We start from the raw sequence: 18,183 nt of genomic DNA, 5'->3' as shown, positions 1-18,183 counted from the left end.
GATGTTGCTAACCCCGAGGGTAGAATGGGGTCGAAATGACCCACATTAGTTTTTCTAAGTGTGCTATGATTGATTGTAGCAGATGTGTATCTCAATTTTTATGCAGCTGAATTCTTTTGCTTCCTATTTCCTAGTTCCCAACTTTCTATTTCCCCATTTCCTATTTCCCGACTTCCTATTCGCCACTCCCTATTTCTCGATTTCCTATTTCCAACTTGGAATTTTTCACAATTTCCTATCTCCTGCTTCCTGTTTCTCATTTATGCCAACACAGCAATTGTTTCAACACCCTCTTTCCCCAGACCGAGAGGATGTTATAACAATTGAAGGTTGAGGCTTCAAGAAATACTACAGGAATAAACCATGTAATACCTCTACCACATCAATTGTGTTCCATTTATTTATCGTATGTGGTATCCGAACAAAAAAATGATAAAAATGAGGGCCTTTAAAATTTTCTTTCTATTTTTTAATGACCGCTGTTCATCATTCATCAAATAATGAGATTTTCATCAAATTGTAACTCTTTGCACTACAAGTATGCCTCTGAGGGACGTTAAGGTTCAAATAAAAGTTGCATAATAATATCATTAAATCTGGTAAAATTAGGGGTATTTACGATTCATAGAATTGAACAAATTACTAATTCTCAAATAACTAGACTACAGATTGGCCTATTTTCAAGTTAATAATTAATAATGACAACAATAATATATTAAAGTTCTGTCTATAATAATTGCAGCATTAACCAAAATATCTGGTCGATTTCGAAAGAACAAATTGGAGTGCAAAGCGATAAATATTGAGACCCACAGGCCACATTCACATTAACAATTAAGAAAATTCCACTCACCGATCGGTGAACATCTGGTATACCTTTGCGCTGTTATACAACGTCCTGCTGTATATCTTTCTGCTACATCCTATTCACTGCATACATCTTCGAACATCGTCGCGAGTCTAAAACATAATAAATGTAACATTAGAAATCTGCACTGAAACCAGAGATGGGCGAAATTTTTATTTAAATAAAATTTCGAATAATACGTAGAAGTTAAAAAATTATTCGTCACGTGTCAAATAAAGTTAACTCGGGTTAACGTGCGAATGACGATTTTCTTTCTAACTTTTATTCATTACCCGAAAATTTATTTAAATAAAAATTGTGCCCATCTCTAGCTGAAACCAAGATTATAAAATATAAATTTGAGACATTCCTACTATTATTATTTTATTAAAAGCAATGCTCGAATTGTAATATTTATGCAGGAATAAATCTCGAAAATTTCAACAGCATTTTATAATAATAATAATTAAATTGACATCGAAGATAATAAACAGCTGATCGTTACTAAATAATAGTTACTATATAAATTATTATTCTATTGCAAAAGAAACCGATGTTAGAATCATAAAATTATTTTGCATGAATGAAACATTGATACTCACATTTCTTTCTACCATCGAATCCAGCAGCCATATTTTTAGCCGTGGCTATTTCCACTGCTCGAATACCGATGCGCACACCGAAACACAGAAAAAAAAACTACTCCAGCCGAAAGTCGCGTTTGAAACAAGCCCCGAGCAGAATTTCGTGTGTAAAAGGAAACAGAAACGACTCCGGCACAAAAAGAGATTGAAGCCGCGTGGTAGCACTGAATCCATTCTCGCCTCTTTCGAATAAACTTCCCGACGAAACAAATACTCACTCTACAACCGCTTACGACCGCGAAACTTTCGAATAAAAGAAAAAGCTGAGCGTCACGAACCGAATGAAAAGAATCTTCAGGTTCTTTCTCGCGCCGCCGAAAAGCTCAGAAGCTAAACGTGTTCATTCCCGTTTGTTACGCTCCATGGAAACGAGACTCTCGAACCTATTGTTGATTTCGATAATCGAATGCAGCGCGTTCAACATGGCGGCGTGGAAGCGTCCCCCACTTAATCGACTACGAAACATCTGAAACATACAAAACAATTCACCGTTAAATATATCAGCACATGCTTGTTTATACCTAACAACGTATCGAACTCAATAAAGATTATAGAGATTGTTTTATAGATGTTTCAAAATTGTTCAGTGGAAATGTAGGAAAGACTTTGGAATACATGTAAAGAAAAGAGGCGAAGAGGTTAGTTTTACAAGTGAATGGAATTAGTTTCTAATTGGTTGTTTAAGAGTACTGTGTTTTAAACGTGTGACAGGTTAAGAAGAATGGTAGAATGTTAAATGGAAAGAGTCAGAAATATTCCAGGGTGTTCTGTTGAAAATTATATTTACATTCCGCGGAGTAGTGTCGATACGTCCCATCGGCAGGATGATCCTAGGAGGACTGACCTCTGACGTAAACATTGGCGAAGTAACTGCGCTAATTCGAAGTGGAGGGGATAACGCGGCGTGTTTGGTACCATTAATCGTTCCAGGCATTCTCTCCTTGTACCGTGACAATTTCGACGAATGGAGTGGTTTGAATTTCCACCTGCTCGAGTCGGAAAATTCGAAATTATGAATCGAGTCCCTGTCGATACTAATAAATCAATTTCTTCAGATTACAGATGTCTAGACACATTTTGTGGAAAACATATGGTACTAAACCCTTTTCTTCTTCGAAAAAAAAACTGTATACAGGAATTATTCATAGGTATACAACCTTAAAACATTGAGGTTTGAACACGAGATATTTAAATCGCAACTACGAAAAGAACATTCCATTTGTACGTTTATAGTTTACTAGCTTTACTACTCGGCTTCGTCCGGAATTTAGATTCTGATTTTGTAAAAGAAAAATAGTTTTTTTAGTTTTTCTTTTGTGAAAATGGTCACGTTTGTCTGGATTAGGCAGGCATAATGAGCTGAGGTACATTTCGCGACCCCAGAGTTTACCGTTCGAAGGTTTTTAGGCGACAGACAAACACGCAAACATGCGATACACTTTCTGCTTTATAGTACGTATAAGATAAGATATAAGATACTGAATAACTTCCTATTCGTTTCCTGACAATAATTCGCAAGCGTTTGTATATAAATAGAGTCCTCCACTTTATTATTAAATTAAAATAAAATAAAATGAAAAAAATATGCAATGCTCAATCCTCCTAACTAGGGCTTAACTTGGGTTTTCCAAAGCGTCGAAACCCAAGAAACTTTGCACTTTTTCGTGACTCGAAGCTCTCGAAGCCCAGATATGGAACATTATAAAATCGAAGTATCGTTCGCAACGTGCCTCGAGAATTTGTATTCCTACTGTTATATTTTTGTTTATATTTCTTTTAACTATAGCCAACAGAGATTTTTGTTGACATCAGGTCTTAAAGCAAGATACTTACAAAACAGAATCAGCCCTTTAAATTCCGAGAGTTTCAAAGCCTTACAAACTTCCTGATTCAAGTTTCGAGAATTTACAAAATTAGCTTCGAAACCATCCCTACTCCTACCCCAAATAACCTCCTGAAATACCCCAAAATTCCATTTCCTTTCGGCAAAGAACAATCCGCACCCACGAAATAGGTCAACGATCAGTTTCCCGGCCCCCGGAACGAACCCCCAAAATGCAATAATCCCGATGAGAATCTGAAACGATTACGGCGATATTGACCATGTGGGTGGATGTGGCCGCGCTTTTAAAGGCTCCCCCAAATCAACGCGAATATCCGCTCAGCGCCGCGGATCAGATAAGGCAGAAAATAGCTTTGTTTTGGGGGAGCCTTAAGGCAGCAATTTTTTATACCTGGTGGCTTATGGACAGTGTTATCTAATCCGCGGCGGATCCGCTCCGCGCCGCGAAATTCGCGTTAACTTGGAGGAGCCTTCAAACCGTTCCTTCGCGCGGCGACAACATTCACCTGCAACGATCCTTACTTAAGCGCGTGCAAACGCGGGAAACGAGAAGGCGCCAGGCTAATAAATAAAAATCTAAACGAACCATAAAACAGCGGCGGAAAAACGGTCTAATCAAGTTCGCACGCGGAACACGGTTAATTTACGAGGTGGCCGCAAATCCGCTTGTTCCACGATCGTTTGATAGACAGTCGGTAATAAGGATACGACGCGGCCGCGAGGCCGCGAAATCGCCTGAAAATACCACCCGACACCTCTCGCTTAATCGGCGCGGTTGCCGCGCACGGCGGAATTATAATTGCCGCGAAAATGCAAATCGCCCGGCGGAATGCGAGTGCCAGCAATTAGGCGCGTGTTTATTGCTACGTCCGCCGCACGTATTTATTACGCGCGGAGGCCGGCTATCGCTTCGTTAGAGTGCCCGTCGTTTACGTGCTTCTTTCTTTAGCCGACATTACTCGGCCGTTTTACGCCGGCCGGATTTTCCGAGCCCGGGCGCGAGCGTGCGTCCCGCGACAACGATCGAATTAATTGTTAACAGGCGTAACGAGAGAAACTCGATCGCAACACGTAACGCGACCGTCGCTCGCGGTTTCCTAATCGTTCCGCGATTTAGGCGCTTATCCGAATGTTTACCGATACCGCGCTCTCTTCAAGGCACGTTCGGGGGACGATCGTTATGTTCCCGCGTTATGACTGCAGTTGGATCTGAATTGCGGCAAATCTGAGTAATTGCAGGTAAAGGTGTATAATTATTAGGTCGGCGCACAAGTTCGTTTGGTCAGTGTTACTACGCCTACTTGTACTTTTACTTTGAAAAATGTTACAGATAGCCAAGGAAAATATTTTATTAAGAAAACACGCGTAGTATTATTTTTACTTTTAATACAGACTTTGCTTCAATATAGCGAAAAAACTCTCCACCGACGTACTTACTTCGAATACATGGCAACTCTTTAAGGATGAATTTCAATGGCAACTTCATCAAAAGTTAATTAACTTAGTTAAGTTTAGTTTTTGTTCTGTATTTGAGCTTTCTATAGGTACACAAGATTTCAAAAACTGTGGCCTATTGTAGTTATATTTCTCAATATTGGATTCTCCCATGAGAATGCACGTTAAATTGAGAGTTAAATAATTTAAGGGGTGTTCCTACTTTGACGGCCTGAAAAGGAGCGCGACATTTGGGATTTTTTTAAAGAGGAACCCTCGGATTATGTTAATAGAAAACTTTATGCCTATATTTGTGCATATTTAGGCAACGTTTAAAAAAGAAATTAATTAAAAAGAACGGTACCTGCAGCTTTAAACGCGTTCTTCCCAAAACCAGGGGTGCACAGGGAGCCGTTTTAGCGCCTAGCTGCGAGCAACCCGCCTGTCCCGTTCCTAAGGTTAGAATCGGTGAGGAGAACTGCAGGGGAGTGTACGTGCGTGCTCGTAGGCTCGTAGCGTCAGTATACATGACTGGGTTCCTTGTGTAGCCCCAGAACAAGTCCCGTAATAAAATTCAGGGGGGTCATGAAATTTCCAAGACACTTGCTACTGCCGGCATTTGGTATGACTTGACGGTTCGATTTCACTGATAACGAAACAGTTATTCCTAATAATACTTCCCGTTTCAATTAATTTTGTAGAGGGTTTGGTTACTGCATCAAGATTCATCCCTCCAATTTTCAAAGGTTTTCGCTTATTTTTAACGTCACTGAAGTTGATCCTTAAATCGAATATACCGCGTGTAAAAAAAAAATCGATGGTAGTACATTAACGCTCCACAGAGCGACTGTTTTAGCCGTTGCTCAAGCGCGGCGATCACGGTGCGTCGATCGGAATTCCTCCACGCCGTTTTAGCGCAACCCCAAATCACCAGACGGTGTCCGGGCGTAAGTATGATACAAAGTACCAGACGCAGCGTTACACGGCCCGCTATCAACCGCCTCGAATTACCAGCCGGTCGCGCAATTTCCGATCTTATTAATAAAAGCAAATCCCGTAATCGCGGGCATAATGAGCGTGCAGCGCGCGTGCCGGCACCGTAATCGCGGCGACAACGTTTCTCGCGGCGGCTCCGTTGCGCAGGATCCAACGCGAGATCGGGCCGGCTGGCTGGATTCGGAGGAAAAGTCCCCGCGGATCCGCGTTACACGCGCGAAAATGATTTCCTGGTGAAACCCGGGCGCGACCGCCTCGGCCATCGATCCGCGCTAGGCCGCGCGCGCCAGGGTTTATTTTCAGGAAATACGATTATCGCGATCGTGCTTCTGGACCGGTGATAATTAGAAGTGATTATCCACCAGCGGGGACTTTCTACGCCGAACAATGGGCCCCGATAAATAGCGGCCGGTGCACGGCGCAGGAGGCAAAAGACTGTCGTAAAGCAGAGGCTAAAATTACTGTTCTTAAGATATCGGCCTGGTAACGACGGCGACCGTCGCACGGTAGGCAGTGCCTGTCCACCGCGATAAGAGATTTATCGCGCAAATTTCTATGGGCACAGCCGAATGTGCCCGGCCGCTAAATTAATACGCGGTGAAACGTGCTCGGCGGACACGCGATCGGCCCAGTTTTATATTCTTCGCTGGAGACTTTTCTTGCGCTGGAGGCCCGCGGAGAATTGGGGGAAAGGGGTCGTGATTGAGAGCGGATGCGGTTATGATTCTGGGTGCTCTTTGTTCGGGGATCGTTTTAGCTTTATTCGCAAGGCGATGTGTCTGTGATAAAAGTTCGTTTATCTGGGACACCAAACTGGAGTTTTACGAGCGTTTGGAAATGTGATAATTTGTTTACCGTAAACTGTGGGGACACTGACGGTACGAGGTAACATTGGCAATTAATTAACTTGTGTCTGGGAAAAGATAAAAAATCTTATGCATTTTCGTAGTTGTAGTGAAATCAGAAAAAGGACACTTAAAGCGACTGTAAAAATGTTAACTTTTATATCGTATGTGTGCATGACAAAATGTTACGAAAACCTGTCGGTGTTCCTGCAGTTTGCGGAACCCTGTTCCCGATGTGGGTAATTTTAATTTACATATCAAGGAGATATTTTTTGCGCAAAGGGAAACGTCCGAGTTCTATTTAGTTGCGGTGGATTCTATGAGCGTGGTCGTTTATTGGAGACCCTATTGGACGTTTTATTTAGTCCTACATGCTGCCATATTACCATATGCCAGCACTACACTGTTGCGCTAGCGCTAATTAGAAGTGTGCTATCAATTAACGTGCACGAATGCAAAAGAGTCGCATACTTCGGTGTCGTTTAATTACACAGTTTACTGTGTTGCTGTAATTACTTTATTTACCACCGGTAGGACGACATTCGCGTATAAGCAGAGCATGTAGGGACTCAAAGGTACCAAGTATTGGATTATCGCGCGCAATCGCTCTGATTTTTCAAGGATCGGAGAACCGAGCAGTTATTCTTCTCGATCAAGGAAAAAAATCCTCGATGGAAATAGATTAAGGCTGAACTTCGGCGATTTATCGACCACAAGTGATAACAGAAAAACAAAATCCGTAAGAGAGAAAGCTTCTTAAAACAATACAAATAAATTGCACCGTCTCGCCTGGAAACAAATATGTACTCGACCCTCGATATTTTTAATCCGCGCAGCATTTAAAATCAAATATTCCACAACATGCGCAAACAAGTGGCGCGAAATATGATTTCCCCGCTAGCCAGAAAATATACGGAAAACAGCACCAGCTCCTACAATTTATTCCTCCCTAGCAATTCGCAAACAAACTGCGCTCGAATGCTTAGAATAATAACTCAAACCTAAAATGAATTAATCGAATGATTAACCTACGGAACAGGTACACGTATCTACGCCCTTAGAAACCCGTCTTCGAACAACTTCAATTCTCAATCGTATACTTTAACTGTGCGTAGGTAGCCTTAGTTCTTTTTATTTGTATTAGTTTCAGTTTAGTTCTTAGTTTTAGGTAGTTAATGGTTATGCTTATCCACAGTATTGCTACTGCAGCCTCGGCTTTACTCTAGATTTACATTTACTATTACTCATCTATATGTACATATTATATCATTTATTTTCTACGAGTAATAAAGACGTAATAACAGTGGCTCCCAACCCTTTTTGACTCGCGATCCCCTTTTATAATATTCGAATGAACTTCGACCCCTCCCCCATGTAAGGTAGAGTAAATTTAATAAGGTAAAGGAAACACATTAAAAATGGGTGTTTCAGAATATAATTCTAAGTTAATAATATTTAAAAAAAATCCCAAACACCGTGACGACCCCCCGGAAAACTCTTCGCGACCCACTTGGGGAACCCACAATAATAATAATAATAATAATAATAATAATAATAATAATAATAACAACTTCTCCCTTCTTCCCATCACCAATGACCAAGCAGAGGTTTAAAACAAGAAGCAAACTCCAGAACAAAAGATTTTAAATCCATAAAATGTCCCCTCCCATAAATCCCATGCACACCGAACCCCCCGCAAGTGTTTCAAGGTATTCCCCGCGGATACGAAGCCTAAAAGGAAGAAGACACTCTAGTGCCCGCGAAAGTATGTAAACACGCGCGTGTACAGGCGTATATCAACGGCGGGGCGCGTTGAAACGTGACGCCAGGCTCCTGGATTATAAACTGCGCTCGGCGGACGGACGCCTGGGTGGATTTGGAAAATGTCAGGAACCCCCGTCGTTATCATCGGAAATGTCAAAGAGCGAATTGGAGCGGCCGGGAAACTGGCGCCTCGCCGGGCGCCGCGGCGTTTCTAATTTTACGACCACGGAGACGAGTACTCGCGGTCGTCTTCCCCGTCGGCGGGGGGAGGGCGAAGGGGGGATGGTGGAGCGACTGTGCGAGGGGGAGCGAAAGTATTCGACGTTGCTCGTCGTCGCCCTAGTATTTTCTGCCGCTCCTCGCCCAGTCAGCCTCCTACGCGGCGTTTACGATCGTAAAACGTCGCGCGACCGCCTCCTGGGGCCGGATACGTATTTCGAGACGCGCGAGAGCCGACTGAATGCGCGCGCTTTAAAACGTCCCGCGCCGCGCGATCAACGAACGATTAATAGATTGATCCTTGGTTACGCGTAACGCCACGTGAATCGGCCGCCCCCGGAAATATGTATCTGTTTCGCGGCTAGTGTCAACGGTGCCGTTTCAATCTCCCGCGGCGGCGAGCTTGCCACCTGGGTGGTATATGCGGGGTTGTCTCATAGCCGAGTGGCATAAGTTTAGGGGCATTTGTTGCAGTTTGGGAAGGAAAGGATACGGAATTATCGGAAGAAGCGGGAATTTTACTAAATTTGAAGGGTCTTGTGGGAGGGGATGTTACTACATTTGAAGGGTGTTGGGGTGAAGTGAAGAGGAAAGTTACTAGATTTTAGGGGGTTGCGAGGAAGGGAACAGTTACTAGATTTGAAGGGGTTGGTCGGGAGGGAATGTTTCTAGATTTGATGGGGGTTGGTCGGGAGGGAAAATTACTAGATTTGAAGGGGGTTGGTCGGAAGGGAAATTTACTAGATTTGAAGGTGGTTGGGAAGGAAGGAGAAAGTTACTAAATTTTGAAGGGTCTTGTGGAAGAGGAAGTTACTAGATTTAGAGGGGGTTGGGAAGGAGAGAAGGGGAAAGTTACTAAATTTAAGGTGGATGCGAGGAAGGGAAAAATTACTAGATTTGAAGGGGTTGGGGAAAGTTACTAGCTGTGAAGGCGGTTGGGAGAGGAAGGGGAAAGTTGCCATGTTTCGAGGAAACTCCCCTCCTTTTTCATCACCTTTAGATTGCACGAGAACTATATCAGTGAAATGAGAACTTTCCCTTCTTTGCAGCCCCTGCAGTTCTGCACACTTTTTTCTTTGCAAGGTGGAGGGAATGGACTTCCGAAGTACCTACTGTATCTGGAATTATATCGGGAAGCAGTTTCGTTCAGAGTTACGAAGACCTTTTGTTCATAGTATAGATAAAATATCTACAGACTTTATAAAGTTCTAAGAGGACAGTTGCCGAATTTAGAGATGAACGTGTTATTAGTCATTCATTTTCCGTTGATAGTAAGTTATGATCGCAGTGTGAATACATTGTAACCGAAGAAGAGGCTGCTTGTAACTTGGACGGAAATCGTTTTCACACATAAAATTTTATGGCCTGATTCATTCTCAATTATTTCCGGAACACACTGTGTATTCTACGGATACGGTGTGTTTCCCCGCAATTTATGAGACACCTTTTTGACGATTTTATTTATTGAGAGGGCGGACATGACGTACGGGACACTTGGATTATTTTCAGATGGTACTTGCTTTCCAGCACGCATGCTAGAGAGGGGAATGAACGGTGAATTTCATTCAGAGGTTTCGGCCGTGCATCATATAGCGGATTTTACTATTATTTGCGTCTTAGTAATCGTTATAGTTTAAATTCCATTTGACGAGATTTTGTTATAAACACTTGCATGTTCCTTGTGCTCTTTAAAATAATTAATTAGAGGAATATGCTGGATAATAAGGTTGAAAGAAATACAGTGTAAGTACCTACTTTAATGCAATACGTAATATTTTTTCGAATAATACTGTTGAACGTTTAAACAAATACTTTAATGGGCAATAAAATAATTTGAATAACACATTTTCTAATTATTTTACCTAGCTGGCTCCATCAAATAAACAATTCCCCTTAATTACGATTTAACTTCTTTGGAGCGTGACAAGACTGAAATTGGCTAAACGAATTTGTTATTTTTAAGAACTCTACTGGAAACTCTGCTAAATCATCTATATTGATTGTCTACGCGCAATATTTTTTCTGGTCGTATGATAAAGTATTTCCGTTTGACGTAATTTCTTGGCGACACTGCCGATCTCAGCGGCGCCGCCGATGTTTATTATTTTTGGGGATATTCGCGAAAACTAGTAATAAATACTCGTGGAATTTTTATTACGTTACAACAACGTCACTCCAATTGCCCAGTTTCTAAAAATATATTCGTAACGAGTAACAACAAACATGAGCAAGCTTTACGGCATAATAAAACGCAATGTTTCTGCTATTGAATCATGCTGCTGGATTCTTCGAATTCTTTCACAGCTCTGTCTTAGTGACTTGGATTTTATTGCAGTCAAAACTATTTGGATATAGACAGAGTGTCGCTTGCTGCATTTTTTTTAAAGTTTTTCATCATTCTGTACGAATTTCGATAAATGATTAGGTTAATGGTAATTTTGCAACAGAAGGCACAAGTTCAATCGAATAGCTGAAGAAGTCTCGTGACTTTGAAACTGCTTGAATTCTGGTTTTACACACAAAAGTACTAGGACAGCACTTTCATTAAATTCCATAAATATACTTTCTTTCGACTTCCCCACGAATAATAAGTTTACGGTTCCCTCGTTACTTCGCGCGATTTCTCTCGCACATTTGCTCTAATAAACTGATTAGACTCACAAATTCGTAGCACCATTTCGCAAATTATACTTGCAATTTCCCAACGACTTTGTTCTAATTTCTCCGTTCCCACGAATACTTGTACAAACGCGAACGCGTGTTATTTCCAGGCTTACATAAAGCTAGATTAGAGTAGGTTTCTTTCGTTCGATTCTAAATTCTATTCCTATCAAAAACACATGCAAATACTACTGTTACGTATTCGTTAACTTTAATCTCATTCTTCTTATGTATCCCAATCCCTTCAAGCATCTCTAAATGAAATTTTTTCCCCAACACCCACGACCTCTTGTACACTAATAAAACAATCCCTACCAAACAGAAATAAACAAAATCACAAAACAATTCTAATATTCACTTAAAAACTCCATCTACCAAATGAAGAATAAAACCTGCACAATATTTCCTGTCAAAACAATTCCCCCAAAAGCAACACAATTCGAACAACCAAAACATTCAATTAAACGACATTAAACAATTAAATTTTCGGTCACTCGCTAGAAGAAAAAAAACAGAATCCTTCAGAGTGACCCAGGTCAGTTAGTGGCTCCTAAGCAACCCGGAATAATTCCCAATAAAATGAGCGCAACTGTACTGGAACGTTACAGTTACGGCGCGTTAATTATTCCGTTCAGGATCACCTGGACGCGGGATTCCAGGTCGACGATTAAAAGCACGTTTATTGCGACATATGGCCAGGAATACCAGTCGCACTTATTATTCCCTGCCCCATTGATTCCGCAATGCTTCGTTAATTAGAAATATTCGCGCTTCCCGCTACCGCCCGTTGATTTAGCATTACGCTATCCCCCAGCTGTTTATTAGCGCCCGCCAACCAGCTACGCAGATTTCTCTTGAATTTCTCGAAACTCCGCGTACACCCGCCACCACCAACCAAACACTTGAGCCAGATCTCTGAGAGAGATCAAGAATCTCTTCCCTTTCCGAGCTTCGATCTGTCTTCCATCTCCCTTTCCTTTCTCCATTAAACAACCGAGGGAATTATATTCGACAGAGGATCTTCGACCCGACTTGCCTAAATTTAACGTCATTTCCCTGGAAAAGCTTGCCAAGTGAGTTCGTTGGCATCGCTCAGACTTTGTTCTCTTCCAAAGAATTGCGAAGAAGTCGGCGGTTACTTGTAAAGGCAGCTGTTGATTTATTGTGTTCCACAGAGAATGACGATGTGGATTGACACGAAAGTTGAGGTGGGCTCGAAGACACGGGTTGAATGATTGAAGTCTTTAGATACCGCAGGTTCTGGCAGGTGTTTAGAAGAGAGTTTGGCAGGATTTCTCAAAATTGATTCACTCGCGATCTTACGATATTTATGGTTGCGGTTGGATAATAGTTGGAACAGATTCCTTTCATTCCTCGGTCGCGAAAATATTTGCAAAGCCTGATTGAAGGTAATATAAGTCACTGTTATTGGCCGTAGATAGTTGGGCAGTGACTCGCTGCCTCACGATGCCTCCGGAATGCGGCGAATGTTTAAACAATGCTGGCGGTTGATCCACTTTTCTTGGAAGCATTTCTCGCACGCAAATATTGTTTTCGCGTGACCGCGTGCTTGCGTTAAATACGGAAACGTTTCCGTCAGATACGGTAGCGTGAATGCGGAATTTCAGGACTTACAGAAACACTGTGGGGTTTCTTAAGGGCTCTCAGAATAAGCTTAAGATTGATTCATACTATATTTGGCGCTGGAATATTAAAGTCTCCAATTTTCGAGAAACAGTTGCATAGCAATACTTTGAAATTTAATTTAAAATAGAATATTAAAATTTCTTCCACTGTCCCGCATAAAATTAATGTTTTCGAAAAAATCTTAGCATAGGAAAAAAGTTACATCACGGTATTTAATTATAAAAATTTCTGGCTTCAATGACTGCAGGTAATAAAACACTGTAATTCCTTATTACGCGAAAATTAATAAATCACTAACAATCTCTATTCTTTTCAAAGAGTATTACTCCACGAAACATCTTAGTGGCATAATCCTGCATTCACAGGAAACTCGCCCTATTTTAAGAATCGATCTCACACAATCGCCGTGGGTGCTGTCAATTCTCTTAGCATGACGTTGAATTCAATTTTCAGCCAACAGCTATCATAATATCAATCCTGGGCCATTCATACACATGTCGATACTTGTTGCAGAGAACTGCTCTATCCGCATTATTATCTGGGAAATACGATTTTCGAGGTTGATATGAGATTCTTGTCACTCCTGACTCGTCCACGATAATAAGCTTTGTTAAACACAAACACCGCGATCTCCTCTTATCGCGATTGGAATGCGGGTGCAGCGATGCACCTGCGAAGCCAATTAACGATTAAACGCGACTTGGTATCGAGGTGGTCCATCACTATTAAATCGACGACCATGGAAAAGATTCTAGCAGAACCTAATTATTACAAGAAGATAGTCGAGACTACAGGACATATTCAGTAGTGAACAGGATTGTGTAAATATAAAGATTTAAAAAATATTCTAGCCAATCCCGTTATCTCCCAGAATAAATGATTATTCAAACCTGAATAAACCATCGCCAACTATTTACAAGTTATCTCGAAAAGGAGAAGGAAACCATGGATCGCTGAAAAGTCTCTACAAATTTACTCTTCTGCTAATAAATCTTCTTGAGACCGCAACGTTGCGAATATCATGACAAGTCGTGCTTCTTCAAACATCTCTAAACCACCGCGTGCATTTCTCTCCCCAGATGCTTTGAATGGTCGGGGATCGTTTTAGTGAATTCTGAGTAGGCCCATCAGGCGTGATTACCCGCTGAAAATGACCACGTTCGAAGGTCACTGCTTCTGACGTTTACGGTTAGCCCAGGAGCTTGATTTATCACTAGTCGTTTCTCATCCCCGTGTGCTCGCCAACCACTGTTCATCGAGTTTGTCCGCGAACATTCTCAGCCGAAAAGGGCTCGCCCATGTGAGTGAGTAAACGGGCGAGCAAGCATTTACCTTAATGATACGTCTGAACACACCGAACCTGCGTTCGAACGCTGCCTGGTTGGTGCAGGCGTGTCATCAACGTGTTTTTCGACTCCACGGTGCTCCATTTATGACTGGCACGCTAGATTTTGCGGGGTTCTCCACACCCCTTGCGGGCACCAGTGAAAATTAGCTTGGAGAGCTTCGCTGGAAGGTGTGAATGTCGATCTCGATACTTGGGGAGCGGGAACGAATAATCTTTGAACGTCTGATGCATGGTCTCCGTTTAAATTGGTTCAGCTCAGTTTGCTTTCATTTCATTTAATTCGAGTTAATTTGTCTCTATGTAAGAGTCACTCAATTTGAAATTCAGTTCACCCTCTCAATTTATTTTTTTAAATTCTTCAAAGGTACTTCGTACGATCCTGCTTCTCATCTCAATTTGGATACAAATTATTCCTGAAAGGTATTTCAGGAATTCGTAACAAGCAAGCTTCATTACTTGAAACTTCAACCCACTTTTCTCAGATTACAGAGTTAAGCCTCCGAAAAGCCTGCACACGCCAGAGTATTAAGTGTCAAAAAAGCGGAGCTCTGCCAAGCCACTTAAAAAATGAAAGTGTGTGAAACCGATTCCCTGTATTCGACGTCCACAAACTTCTCGAGTTCTCCGTCAAGAAATCTACACCGCGAAGATACTATCGCAAGTATACCCCTTACAGAATCTTCCCGAATCGTTTGCTAAAGGCCCGACAGCGGGGCGAGGGCTAACTTGCACGATACCGTGACGATAACATAGTCATTTCCGAGATTAAACATTCCCATCCACGCATTTCGGTGTTCCCCTTCACGCAACGAACTCCTAAATTCAAAACCCTTCCTCTACACACTCCAATTACACCTGCAGCCTCTGAAATTTAAGAAGCACAAGAGCACACTTATTGCCCACCATAACACAAAGACTCTCCGTCCGAACAGCCGCCAATCGTTCCCAAACCCAGAATCACCTTACACCCTCGAGTCAACAAAATCCTTCCCAAAGGCTTTGCCCTAACGCGTAAGTTCTCGAAAGTGATCGCGTGTTGTTCCGTGGACGCAACTGCAAACCAGGCAGAGGCTCTCGCGGCAGAGACCACCGCTGACCCCCTCGAACCCTCTCGATAACCCACGGACGATCCCCCTAGGTGGATTTCAGTCTACGGAGCTAGAAGGATGACGACGTAGCCCACGGGGCACCGGGAGAGTACTATCGAGAGTTATGCGCATGTATTAAATTTCAACTCTCGCCCGCGGCCAGACACGCCGCGGTTCGTTCCCTCTGCCATCCAAGGTGGAGGTGCAAGGTGCAGCGAGCCGACCTACGACCTTGCCAGTCACGACCGCGGCCAGCCGCCGACGAGGCGTCCTGCGCCGCGCGCATGTCTCTGCATCTACGCTGCGAGCGGTGCAAGCGCACTCGCCCGGGCCCCGTGCGCGGTGCAATACCGCTGCCAAGCGCCTCCGCCGACGCATGATTAGGCCCTTTTCGCGCGGGACACTTTCCGGGGTCCGCGTTGGTAGCTGGGGCCCTTTTATTTGGTATTACAATCGGCCGATAGCGAAAGGGTTCGTATGTTCCCTGGGGGAGGCAGTTGGGATGCTTCGTAGGGGGTTGGATTTGGGACTCATGCTTTGTGTAATAGTATGAGAAGGTAGAGAGTATCTACTGTTATAAGCGTCGTTAAACAATACCGAGAAATTATGTAGACGTCATTAGTTACTGAATAAGGCAAACTACTTAGGTAGCCAATTTGGATTTGAATAAAATTTGGCACGAATATTCTTAAGACTATTATCTAGATTCTAGTACTTGTCGCGTTTCTAAATGGTATGTATACTTGTCACAACTGCTCCATAGTTGGAATTGTGGAGTCGTGGATTTAACAAATAGATACTCCAAATTGTAAGCCGATAGGAACTTGATACCCCAAAGGCTATTCGCGAGAAAACTTTTGAATCTATCCTTAACTACATCATTTTCCTCGTTCTTAACAGCAATTAACGTACCTACCATGAACCCAGAACCTGGTACACCCATCTTCAGTCTACATCTCCACAATGGCGGGTTCAGGACGGAGTTATCCAGCGGGAGGATGGCGGATGGGAGTTAGAGGAATATCAGCCAGGCATCGTTTTCACCGCGGAGTCGAGTGACGCTGGTGGAAACCGTCGCTTTCGCCGTGGTAGACAGCGACTTCGATCCTCCACCGTTGTCTCCTTTCCACCCGCGAGCCTGTCCTCCTCTGTCCCCGGCGTTTTCCACGGTGGCCAGCGTTATCGTCCTTGTCGAAAGCGGCCTCTAGGTTCGTGATCGGCAGGTGGTCACCGGCGATCTGCTCGCTGCGCGGCTCATTCTGAATTTCTAATCGTGCCGGAGCCAGCGCGCCATTAATTAGACGGGAGCGCAGAGGGGCAACCGCCGCGATTAACGTCGGAAGAAGGATGTGTATCGCCGCGTCTGCTCGCGTAAATCGCTCGTTCCGAGCACGACCGTACGGTTATTTCGTTTACACGAACAGACTCCGGCAGACCCCCGTAGCTCGTGTTCAGTATACATGAAATCAGGTAGAATGAATTATAACTGGGCTCTCGGAACGAGGCTCGGTTGACAGAGCTACTAGAGGCTGACTCTGGTTCCGAAGACGATTGCAACGCGGGCTTCAAGTGGGTGTGGTTCGGCTGGGAACTGAATGAGATGTCTGAAGCTTTCGGACCTTGGAGTCCTACTACTGCAGGCTCCTAGGCGTAAGCTGTGGCCTTTTGGGGATTCATTCAATATTTCGACAGTGAAGATACTGATAGGTACTGATTTCGGTCCTGTGGTCGCTCCCCAAAATTTATCTATCCCCAAAATTTGCCGCTCTCCAAAGTTTGATGCTCCCCAACATTTGCCGCTCCCCAAAATCTGATGCTCTCCAAAATTTGCCAATCCCTAATATCTATCGCTCCCCAAAATTTGATACTCCCCAAAATTTTCCACTCCCCAAAATCTATCTCTCCCCGAACTTGTCGCTCCCAAAATTTGCCACTCCCTAATATCTATCGCTCCCTAAATTTTCCGCTCCCCAAAATTTGATACTCCCCAAAATTTGATACTCCTCAAAATTTGCCACTCCCTAATATCTATCGCTCTCCAAATTTTCCGCTCCCCAAAATTTTCCACTCCCCAAAATCTATCGCTCCCCGAACTAGCCGCTCCCCAAAATTTGTCGCTCCCAAAATTTGCCGCTCCCTAAAATTTGCCACTCCCCAATTTTACCGTTCCCCAAAACTAGACGCTCCCCAACATTTGTCACTCCCCAAAATCTATCACTCCCTAAATTTACCGCTCCCCAAAATTTGTCGCTCTCCAAAATTTATCGCTCCCCAAAACTTGTCACTCCACCAAATTTGCCGCCCCTAAAGTTTGCCGTTCTCCAAAATTCGCCCCCCTAGGCCGCAGCCTACTTAGCCTATACTGAAATCCGCCCCTGTGCATCAGAAGAATCGTGATAGTGTAGCTTCACTCGAGAAGTGGTGTGCTCCGGAGCGATAAGTCGATTAATGCAAATGGTGACTGATAATATCGAGCGACGTGGGAGGGAAGGGACACGCGGTGGACACGTAGCCCCGCTTTATCGGGTAACGTGACACGCACCTCTGAAGTTCCAATTTCGCGGCCTGAAATACGCAAATTGGAGTCGCCCGGGACTACGGTCGACGAGGCGCTGTCCAGACATTGTCCCTGCCGCGGTGCACCGTTTCGTGGCGATAAATCGAGCACCGGGCATCGTTTTATCGGCGCGCACGGATCGTTTGTCTTGTCCAAAGGGGGGCCCCAGCGACAAGATGGCCAGGCGCAGGCTCGCGCGAGGATGCGAAAGCGGCGAGGTAATATGAGGCGACCCGGGCCCGCGAGGGGGGCCATTTTCTAACGCGAACGAGTCCAACCCCTCGGAAATC

General features: G+C 43.6%; 2 protein-coding genes across 2 annotated transcripts in view; both read right to left on the bottom strand.

Moving 5' to 3' along the window:
• Nucleotides 1-1,789, bottom strand: part of Ics (ras suppressor protein 1) — a 139,857-nt gene extending 138,068 nt beyond the window's left edge. Inside the window, exons 1-2 of the mRNA XM_076821254.1 lie at nt 1,450-1,789; nt 854-960 (exon numbers count right to left, since the gene is read on the bottom strand). The gene's annotated coding sequence lies outside the window, so the exon portion shown is untranslated. The remainder of the gene's footprint in view (nt 1-853; nt 961-1,449) is intronic.
• Nucleotides 1-18,183, bottom strand: part of LOC143373739 (ras-related and estrogen-regulated growth inhibitor) — a 117,250-nt gene that overhangs the window by 22,547 nt on the left and 76,520 nt on the right. The window lies entirely within an intron of this gene.

This window comes from Andrena cerasifolii, chromosome 10, assembly GCF_050908995.1.
Source record: "Andrena cerasifolii isolate SP2316 chromosome 10, iyAndCera1_principal, whole genome shotgun sequence".
Lineage (NCBI taxonomy): Eukaryota > Metazoa > Arthropoda > Insecta > Hymenoptera > Andrenidae > Andrena > Andrena cerasifolii.
Note: the sequence above shows the minus strand (reverse complement) of the source record. Positions and strands in the feature narration are given on the sequence as shown.